The following is a 12,112-nucleotide window of genomic DNA, read 5'->3' on the forward strand; positions in this document are numbered from 1 at the left end:
CTAAACCTAACCCTAATTCTAACTCTGATTCTTACCCTAAATCTAACTCTAACTCTAACCCTAACTCTAACTCTAACTTTATCCCTAATTCTAACCCTACCCCTAATTCTAACCCTAACTCTAACTCTAGATCTTTTTGTAACCCTAACCCCAATATTAACCCTAACCCTAACTTTGACTATAAATCTACCCCTAATCCTAACCCTAATACTATATATAACTCTAACTCTAACACTAACCCTAATTCTAATCCTAATCCTAGCCCTAACTCTTACCCTAACCCTAAATCTAATAAGGTAACTTTAACCCTAACCCTAATCCAACCCTAATCACAACTCTATCTCTAACTCTAACTTGAACCCTAACTCTAACTCTAATTCTAAGTCTAACTCTTATACTAACACTACCTCTAATTTTAACTCTTACTCTAATTGTAACCCTAACCCTAATGCTAATCCTAACCATAACCCTAACACTAACCCTAACCCTAACCCTAATGCTAACCGTAACCATAACCTTAACACTAACCATAACCCTAACTCTAACACTAATTCTAATCCTAACCTTAATTCTAACCTAAATATAACCCTAACTCTAACTCTAACTCTAACTCGAACCCTTATTCTAACCCTTATTCTAACTCTATCTCTAACCCTAACCCTAACTCTTATTCTAACCCTAAGATTAACCCTAACTATATTTGTAACCCTAATTCTTACCCTTACCCTTACCCTAACTCTATCTCTAATCCTAACTATATTTTAAACCCTAATTCTAACCCTAACCCTAATCCTAACTCTAACTCTAATTTTAAACCTAACCCTAACCCTAACTCTAACTCTAACCCTGACTGTAACTCTAACCTTGACCATAACTCTAGCTCTAATTGTAAACCTAACCCTAACAAGAACCCTAACTCTAATTCAAACCCTATCTCTTACCCTGATTTTCATCCTAATACTAACCCTAACTCTAACCCTAACCCTAACCCTAACCCTAACACTAACCCTAACCTTAATTCTAACCTTAACCCTAACCTTAACTCTAACTCTAACCCTAACCCTAGCCTTAACACTAACCTTAACCATAAAAATTAATTTTTCCCTAACTCTAACCCTAAATCTAACTCTACCATAATTGGACTCTAACCATAACCCTAACCCTAACTTTAATCTTGGCTCAAAACTTTTACCTAACTATAACTCTAGAACCTTAACTCTTACTTAAGCCCTAACCCTAACCCTGGCCCTACTATAACCCTAACCCTAACCATAACCATAAGTCAAACCCTAACCTTAACCATGAGCATAACTCTAACCCTAAACTTAACCATAAACATAACTCTATCCCTAACTCTAACCCTAAATCTAACTCTACCATAACTAGACTCTAACCCTAACTGTAATCCTAACTAAAACCCTAACCCTAATCCTAAATCTAACCTTAACATTGACTCATACCCTAACCCTATCCCTATAATAACCCTAACTCAAGCCCTATAATAACCCTAACCCTGACCATAACTCTAACCCTAACCTTAACCATGAGCATAACTCTAACCCTAAATCTAACTCTACCATAATTGGACTCTAACCCTAACCCTAACCCTTACTTTAATCTTGACTCAAACCCTAACCTTGACTCTAACCTTAACCTTGACTCAAACCCTAACCCTAGCCTTACTATAACACTAACCCTAACCATAACCATAACTCTAACCCTAATCTTAACTATGACCATAACTCTAACCCTAACCTTAACCATAAACATAACTCTAATCCGAACCTTAACCATAACCATAACACTAACCCTAACCTTAACCATAAACATAACTCTAACCCAAACCTTAACCATAACTCTAACAATAACCATAACCGTAACTCTAACCCTAACCTTAACCATAACTCAAACCCTAACCCTAACTCCAGCCCTAACCCTAATGCTAACCCTAACCCTTATTCTATCCCTAAGGTTAACATTAACTATAATGGTAACTTTGTCCCTAACCAAATATCTATGTTTGACTATAACATTTTACATTACAATATGCCAAAAAGAAAATTACTTTTTTTAAAACCATAATCCTACCCCTAACTCTAACCCTAAATATAACCCTAACTGTAAATCTAACTCTCCCATAATTAGACTCTAATCCTGACCCTAATCCTTGGTTTAACCTTCACTAAAACCATAACCTAACCCTAACTCTAACCTTAACCCTGAATGAAAACTCTAACTCTAACCTTAACCCTTACTTTAATCTAGACGAAAACCATAGCCCTAACCCTAACCCTAACCTTAACCCTGATGTAACTCTATATACAACCCTAACTCTAAATATAAACCTAACCTTAACCATCACCCTAAAACTAACCCTTTCTCTACCCATTTCTCTAACTTTAATCATAAATCTAATTTTAACCCTAACCCTAATCCTAATTTTAACCCTATTTATAACCCTAATTTCAACTCTAACTCTAGCCCTTATTTGAGCTCCAATTCTAACTCTACCTCTAACTCAAACCCTAACTCTAATTCTAATCCTAACCCTAACTATATTTTAAACCTAAACCCTTATTCTTACCCTCGCCCTTACCTTAACCCTAACCCTAACTCTAATTCTAGCCCTAACTATATTTGTAACCCTAATTCTAACATTAACTCTAACTGTAATTCTAAACCTAACCCTAACTATAACCCTAACAAGATTCGTAATCCTAAAAATAACCCTAGCCCTAACCCTAATGTTAATCCTGACTCTAATTGCAACTCTATTCCTGACTGTAACTCTAACCCTATCCATAACTCAAACCCTAACAATAGCCCCAACCTAACACTAACCCTAACCCTAACTATAACTCTACTCTTCAATATAACATTTTACATAACAATTGCTTAAAATAAAACTAAATTAAAGTGATACAAATAAACACCATATATAGAATTAAAAAATAAAATATTCAAGAATGATTTTATAGTAAGTTTACACTATTACATTTTTATAGTAAGTTTATACAATTGTATTTAAAAAGAAATAAATAATTCAGCACGAACCTTAAAAAAATAGAACAAATTTAAAAAATACTTTTCATGTTGCGCCGCGATTGCCACTAGCTTATATATACCTCTATATATATTACACCTAGAGTAATCGTTCTCGAGGCGCCTATTTTCATTTTCATAATCCCAACTGTGATTACTCTCGACATAATATATATGGAGGTATATATAAGCTAGTTATTAATTGAAATAAAAGCATTGCAATTAAGAAAAATCACTCCAATAATATTACTAACTTACAGCAAATACTAATCACTGTCAAATGTCTTCATAAATTACAACAGCATATTTTCTCGAATGGCTTCTAAAACAAACTGTAAACTTTACATGGGATAAATACCAGAAATCGGTTCTCCATATCCCCCAATTTTAGTGTCCCTCATCTTGTGGAAAGACAATCCACTGCAAAATTTGGCTGCAGTGAAGAGCAAAACACAAATTTATAGGTGAAAAAGTAAAATCCCAATATCCCACCCAAAACAAATGAATTCAGAAGAAGACATTTGTGGTTTTCATCTATCTAAATTTAGAGGCTCCATACTTTCCAAGTCCACGTCCATTGAGCTCTCTGATCCATACTCTCCTTCTCCACGCCTCCCCTCCTTTACATCACTCTTCTTCTCCACTAATTTTTCGTAGCCGCCATAATGTTTCATCATTTTAACATACACTATTACAGTGAATATAATTAAAGAGGCCAAGTACCAATTGAACTGCAGATTCGCTAGAGCTTTAGCCCTCGTGTTAGCCCCCGGGTCACCGCACCTCACCACCATGTGACCGTGCTCTGGATTCATTTTACACCCTTTTGGAACAAACATAGGAATCCACAGCATGAATCCCATGTGTACAAACCATATCCCCTGAAATAAAATAGACATTGACCTCACCATGGCCACCAAAAAGCTCTTTGGAAAAGGAACCTCCAAAATAGTGGAAGAGAGGCTGACAAGAACAATGAGCTGCAGCAGCCAGTGGTATTGCCCCTCAGCCCCCATGTGATCAGCCGAGTGCAGATGAAACAGCAATAACTCCTGGCTGAACGCCAGCGCGGCAACCACGTGGAGCAGCCCGTGTGGCACGTGGATGTCGTGCCTCTCCACGTAGATCGCCACGGCGGCATAGATGAGGAAAAACAATGAAATAGAAGAGTGCTCGAAGTTGTTGAGGTGCTCGGGAGGAATAGTCCAGTCATCTGCAAGAGGCTGGTGTCGTTCTGGGCAGATAAAAAGCTCCGCCGAAATGGAGAGACACGCCCCTGCTAAAATAGCGAGAAGTTCCAAATGCTTTAATTGTCTGCCTCTAAATCTAGCGGGAAACTATGGCCTGGTGTGGAAGTCCCATGGAGATTGGGCATAATTATTTAATGTATTGAAGAGATGCCAGAGGCCGATAAGAACGAATCCCGCGCCAGGTAATACATGGCCAACAAAGGTGCCCATTTCAGCTATAGAATTCCTTTGAGAGTACGTGTCAGGTGTATACCTAAATTGTGTATATATACACAACCCCCGTGAAGCTGTTGGAATCAATGTTCCTGTAAGAATGCGTAATCTTCAAGAAGCCTCTCTCGCTTCTGTCATCGCCTACCAACATTGCTTTGGATTTCCTCTATATTTTTTTGCCCCTTCAAACCCGCCAAGTCTGAATTGCATCGACAAAGTACATACCACTCTTTTTGAATGTAAGGAGAACATCTTCTTTTGGATTAAAATACTTAGCCGACAAGCAACGTCGCTTGCTTCCATCCGAACGGTCAAACGTATCGATTTGCACGTTGGTCAGTTCCTTCGGCACGGGCTAAACCATTATTGGAAAAAAAGTCAACTTTGACTATTTAACACTTTTGGTCTAGGACTTGACGTGCTATGCTGCAATGTTAATTGTTTTTAATTTTATTCTGCCATATTTGATTTGACAGGTTAAATGGTGCAATTACTAGTGGGCAGAATAAAATAATAATTTGTTACACTATTTTAGTTTTCTTGCAATCTAAAACATCATTAAAATTTTTATAAACTTTATTGAAAAAATTATAATTCGTAGACAATTTGTGTTTATAAATGTTAAAATTATATTAATTATCATATTAAAAGTATTATTAATAAATAATAAATTTACAATTCAGAAATAATTAATATGTAGTTTTTAAAATATGATTAAAATAAATAATCTATTTATTTTTAAGAATATAAAAAATAAATAAATTTTAAATTTTTTAAAAATGAATTTGTAAGTCAAATTTAGATCCAATGAGTGCTAAGTGTTCCATTTATTCTCATGAGAGATGGATTCATGTTGAATCACTACTCATGAAACATGGGTCAATGAGTTTGACTCAAAAAATGACACAGTTTAATCCTAAAAGCAATATCACAAGTCAAATTTAGGTTATTAAACATAATAGCTTAAAATATAATATTTTAAAAAAAAATTGAAATGATATAATATAAGTAATTCAAATTTAAAGATTTGGAAATTTTCAATTTTTTTTTTGAATTAGTGTTAAATTGCAATTAGGTAAACTAAATATATCAAATTAGGAAAAAAAATTAAAAAAATTGTAAAGAAAAGTTGAATATCTTAAAATTTTATATATTTTTAAAACTCTAGAAAGATGTTTATTTAAGTTATTTTAAAAACTTGTAACTATTATTCCACAGTCATTTAAATTGATAACTAATTAATTTATAAACTAATAAAATATTTAAAATTTGAAATCTCTTGAACTAATTTCATTTCTAATATACATAAAAACCATCTCCCCTAGCTTAAGAGGAAAGTCAATAATTTTAACTCAATTTAACATTTTGTTGGTGAATAAACCGTTTTTATTAATTGAAAAAATTGACATTTTTTAAACTCAATTTTAACATTCAATAATTAATTGTAAAAATATTACTAATTAATTGTAAAAATATTACGAAATTACTTAATTTTAATAACTCAACTTTAACATTCAATTATTATGAATTGTAAAACAAATTAGTAATTAATTAAATACTAAATTACTTAATTTTTAAATAAACATAATTTTAATATACTTTTTAAAATATAATTTTTTTATATAATGATAAATTTACTTATCCACTTAATATTATAATATGTTTTAAAAATTATATAAATATAATTTCAAAATAGTAAAAATAATTATTTCAATTATATATACTAACTAATTTGATCATCTTTCACCATTGCTGCGAGCAATGAAATTTGTGTTTTTAGTAATGTTAATTTCCCATCATTTTAGTTCTAGATTGTCATTTCGTCAATTTTATGGGAAATTTTGGGACTCGAAAGGGACTAAAACAAGACATCTCTTTTCATTTCACCCCTTTCATCTGGGTAATGATAAATTTATTTTGAAATGTGAGAGCAGTGAGTATTTTTGAATTATAGGGTTTGATAATTAGGGATTGGATTGGAAGCCTTGGTAGGTACACTGATGTGAAAACGATAGGATTCTCTATTATTTTGTTGTCCAAATTTTCTGCTAAGATTGGTACAGGAACAACTATTTATTATTTTGCCCTTTTGTTTGGATAGCAAATTTTCATTGAAATGCGAGAGCATGAAGCAATTCTTAAGTGGGTATAGGATTTCATAAATCAGGTCTTAAATCTGAAGGCTTGCTAGATATCTTGATGCCCATAAATGTTTTCATTTCTTGCATATGAGTTTTAATTTCATCAAATAAATTGGTACAAATACAAGAATTGTTTTCGTTCACCTATTACTTGGCTAGTCTATATTTGCATTGCCATATGAGAGCTGGAAATAGTTCTTTAGGGTGTACATGGTTTTGTAAACTATTTTTTGTGTTTGAGGCCTTGATTGCTAGATGAATGTGAAAAAAGCAATTTTTGTTATACTAGTTGGGGGATCACTGAGCCTGGAAGATCTTAAACCTCGATGTTTTCAGATTTGCTTTTTTTTGGCTTATTAGATTAAAGTTATTCTAATGTAGTTGGCTTGGAAGTAGTTGTGGATGCCTATACTACAGATTTAGGTGTTGCTATAGCTCACCCACCTTTTCCTTTTTCTTGGCGTTGCTTCATATGCTAGTGGATTTGAGAGTAGGCATTGAGGACCCCTTCAAACCATTAACTCTTGTAACAGTTAACTCACTATGTGTGGTTGTTGATAGGAACTATAGTGTACCCTGTTGCTGATGACCTATTGTTGTAGTTTGTAATACCTAGTTTAGTGATGTTGTCACAATCTTGCATAGGTGCTTGTTGTACTGATGGAAAGTGGTCTCCAAACTCCAATTTCCCAGCCTAGATATAGTTGTAGGATAAAATCAATGTCTATAATCATAAAATAGGAGTCTTGCAAGAATCAACATCTCTAGGTATGAAAGTAGGAATCTTGCAAGCAAAAACTACTTCAAGAGATCAAACTGCCTTAATGATAGATGTTTTGGTTATTATTCAATTGGTTATGCAATCTTCTTTTTAAAAATAAAAATAAAAACCTCCTTTACTAATAGGAAGATTATATTTGGCTTTTTGTTAATGTAAAATAGTTGTTTTAAAATTATGTCTTTAGGATGCACTAAAACAGTTGCTATTCACCACTTTTTCCCAGGTCATTGATTCTAGGTTTCACTTTCATACTGCTTCAACTCCTACATCAGTAACATAAGAGGTTAGTAATAAATCGTGCAATAGGATCAAAAGAAGGTACATTCTAAAATTTTTGTTTGCTTCCATTTGCTCACAATCTATAGGCATACTCTATATTGTGAATACAATATCATATTTGTAGTTTCTTTTACTGACTATTAAACTGATTTTAATTTTTAATTCAGCAATTCTAGAAGTCATATTTGTATTTCACAAATCCATACAAACTAGTATAATAGCATACAGTACACATACATTAGTTTCTACCTAGTACCTATACTCAGATATTTCTCCAAAAGCAACATACAAAATGATTACACAAACCAATTGTACAAACACTGTCGAGTCAATATCAAACATGCCAAAAGAACATGAAACTCTATAAGGTGTTCAACAAGTTGAACAACTAGAGAATATTGACATCTGTATGGGAAAATATACTTTCTCACCAATTACTGCCACATCATTGCTATCTCAAACACCACAAACTACTAATCCACATAATCCCAATATGAGATAGTCACTTCGATCTCTTAAAGCAAAAATATGTGAAAATAGAAAACAACAATCACATATAAACAACGATAACAAAGATGTCAGTAGTAATATCCAAGGCTCTGGGATCAAAAGGACTTTATCAGAGCCCCACAAGACTCAAAAAAATCCTCAACACAAATTGCACTACAGAAATCAATTAGACGATACTTGCACACCATTAATGACACACCCACTCATGCATGCAAAATCAGTGAGCTGCTACATTTCTAGAAAAACATACGTACAATCAATGAAACATTTGTTCAATCTTTCTTATCACTTCCCATCACACACGACAAAAACAAAATTGTTAGAGGGCAATTTGTTTGCAAACAATGTTTCAAAGCTACTATATGTTAGAAATTTCCATGCTCTGCAACACCTTGGAATATATGACGAAACCCACACATAAGTGTTGTGCAAAAGTTGATTTCGTTAGAGGAAAGATTAGTGTCTTTATGAATTGCTCTTGCACAAATATGGCAACTAGGATACAAGAGATCACAATATGGCTTGATAGGCACAATAATCAATGTTCTCATTGACATTGATAAAGTGCAACAAGCATTGCCAAGAGGAATAGATGAGAACAAAACAATTGTAGTTATGCTAAAATGGAAACTAGAATATGAAAACGCATATGCTCAAGGAAACATAAGACCAACATATGTAATGAATGCATTAAGGAAACTAGCAACAACACCATTGTATATTAAACAGAATGTACATATAGTAGAAAATTGGGAAACAATGACACAAACAAGGCAATGACAAAGTTGCATAAATATTGATTTGCAACCTGAAACTGATGATGATAACTATGAACTTGATGTTGAGCAGACTTCATAATTGTTGATCATTAGTTCAATGACACACAATCAATCAAAGATCTTGACACAACAATAATTCAAATTGCACCTTCAAAAGGAATAAAACCTCTTGGCATTTTCCAAGATAGAAATTATGAGGAAATGAACTTCCCCACGCTATTCTATGGATATGCATGTGCATCAGACATTACAACTAGGTTTTCATACCAAAAAATATCTAAATGGGAGCTTATGCATCAGGATTATCACTTTGCAACACATATAATAGATTTTTTTTTCAAAGTTGTCAAGATAATTATAGAACAAATATCATCATTTGCATGGGTCTACATAAGAAAAGTAGAACTAAAAGGGAAAAATTTGCTAGCAAAAGATGTGCGAACTCCTGCAAATCTTGAAAAAATATTAAGATCATCGATAGGTTGTAGATCACTTAAAAGTGCCTGCACATCTCCAGACTACCTAGAAAACATGAGGAAAAATATATTTGCAATGATTAGACAATTAGAGCCACCAAGATTCTTTGTTACATTAACAAGTGCAGAGCATTTCTGGAAACCATTGCATACAACTCTACAACAGATGTCTACAAAAAAATAAGGAAAGCATAATGAAACTATACAGGATAGGAATTTAGACTTTCAACTATGGCAAAGCCTGTTACTTTGTACCTATCACTTTAACCATATACTTAACACATTTCGCAAAATGATGATGACAAATGTAGAGTTATTTTTCAAGGTCTTGGACTACTTCTTTGTCATAGAATTCCAAAATAGAGGAAATGAACATGTCCACTTTATGTTATGGATTAAAGATGCACCAATATTTAGAAAGTGCAGACATGAGCAGATAGTTAATTTTATAGACAAATACATCTCACCTGATTCAACATTGCTAGATGAAAACCTCATAAACATGCAAACACATCATAATATTAAAATTTGCAAGAAATATAGAACATCTAACTATCACTTCAACTTCCCTTTGCCACCAATGAGGAAAACAATAGTCTTGGAGCCATTGACAACAATAGACAATGCAATGAAAGACAAGGCAAAACAAATATTGCGGTAATTAGAAAATAAATAGTACACAAAGAACACTACATCTAACAAATTCCTTGAAGATCTCAACATAACTGAAACTTACTACATGACATTGATACAACTAACATTGAGGAAAATAGTTCTACTATTGAAAAGAAATCCAATGGACATTTAGACAAATGTGTTCGCAACAAAAGTCCCAGCCTTATGGTATGGGAATACAAATACACAATTCATATTAGATGCATACGATGCCACATCATATTGTTGCTCATACATGACTAAGCAAGACACAACAACATCATTAGCCTTTTGCCAATTGTGAAGACAATGTACTACAACTTATGATGACAAGACACAGTACATATGCCGACATGGAAATGCATTGGTCAACTATCAAAAAATGTCTAGTCGACAAGCTATGTACATTGCTCTATCATTGCCACTAAGAAAGTCGTCAAGAAAAACAACATTCGTCAATAATGCACCATCTGAAAGTAGAGTGGTCATGCTCAAAAGTCCTAGACTATTAGCCAAAGAAGAAGACAATTCAGAAGACATAATGTATGAATCTACAATAGAAAATTACATAGCAAAACTAAACACATTAGAGAATGTGTCACTTGTAGAGTATGTTGCATTCTACTACAATAGCACAAAAAACATGCAAAGAAGGCATAAGGCACAAATCATACAATATATGAGATACAATCCATACATTGACTATGAGAATTACTGTAGAGAGAAATTGATGTTGTACATACCATTTAGATGCAATGAGCAAACACTACTTTGTGGTCAGAAGACATGGAGTGAAGCATTCAACTTAAACAAAATAGAATTAATGAACACTGAGAAAAAGTTCAATAGTCAGACCAACTACACTTGGGGTGACATTGACGAAGTAGCAACACAAGTTGAAATGGATGACATTAGCACAACCATCTTTGATCGTCAACTAGACTCCATCAACAACTCAACTATAGAAGAACATTATGACATTTTCCCCGATCTAATGCACAGAAAATAAACAAAACTAGACCGAATCAATTCCAAAGCAGTATCTTTAGAAATTGCACAGCTTTTCCTTAAAAGCATTGAAGAATGCCTTAATATGCTAAGAAAATTAAACAAAGGACAACAAGAAATATTAAAGGACATCATGATGTCAAAGAGACTTGCACTACAAAAACCAATTTACTTATTCCTCATTGGCAGAGCTGGAACTAGTAAAACATACACAAAAAAAGTGCTTTATGAAGCTTTGATTAGACTATATGACAAACAACTACACATCAATCCTCTAAAGCCAAAAGGAATCATCACTACTTCAATAGGAAATGTTGCGTACAATGTAGGCGAAACCACTACTCATTCAATATTTCACCTACCACTAAACTCTTCAAATCTAACACCATTGGATTCTGACACACTAGATACATTGACCAAAAAACTTGAGCAATTACAAGTTCTTCTAATTGATGAGGCATATCTCATTGGGTCTATAATGTTATATAACATAGACAGGAGATTACGACAAATAAAACACACACCGACATAGGCATTCATAAATGTAGACATAATATTTTGTGGTGACTTATACCAAGCACAACCTATATGCGATGCATGGATATTCGAAAAGCTGAAACTAAACAATGAAACTATCCAATACACATTTTGGAATGAAAATATGAAATAATATGAACTACACAAACTCATTAGACAAAGCAATGAACAATTCATTTCCACTTTGAATCACATCAAAACTTGTCAACAAACTAATGAGGATATCTACTTCATAAATGAAAAATGTTATAGACTTATACCAAATGACCCAAGCCTACCCCATTTGTTCCAACAAAACATAGATGTAGATGGACACTATTGGAAATGATTGAAAAGATCATGAATGAAGAATGATGGAACTGGTAAAGAATGCTTTCAATCATTGTTTTGTCATTGATGTCAAACTTGCTACTTGCAAGAATGACAATTGCTTAAGTGATCC

At 33.3% G+C, this 12,112-nt stretch overlaps 1 pseudogene; it reads right to left on the bottom strand.

Moving 5' to 3' along the window:
- Positions 1–3,264: 3,264 nt before the first annotated feature.
- Positions 3,265–4,739, bottom strand: LOC149554634 (uncharacterized; annotated as a pseudogene).
- Between the last annotated feature and the right edge of the window lie 7,373 nt (positions 4,740–12,112).

The sequence above is a fragment of the Cupressus sempervirens genome, chromosome 5 (genome assembly GCF_028749045.1).
Source record: "Cupressus sempervirens isolate cs-2001-9-10 chromosome 5, ASM2874904v1, whole genome shotgun sequence".
Lineage (NCBI taxonomy): Eukaryota > Viridiplantae > Streptophyta > Pinopsida > Cupressales > Cupressaceae > Cupressus > Cupressus sempervirens.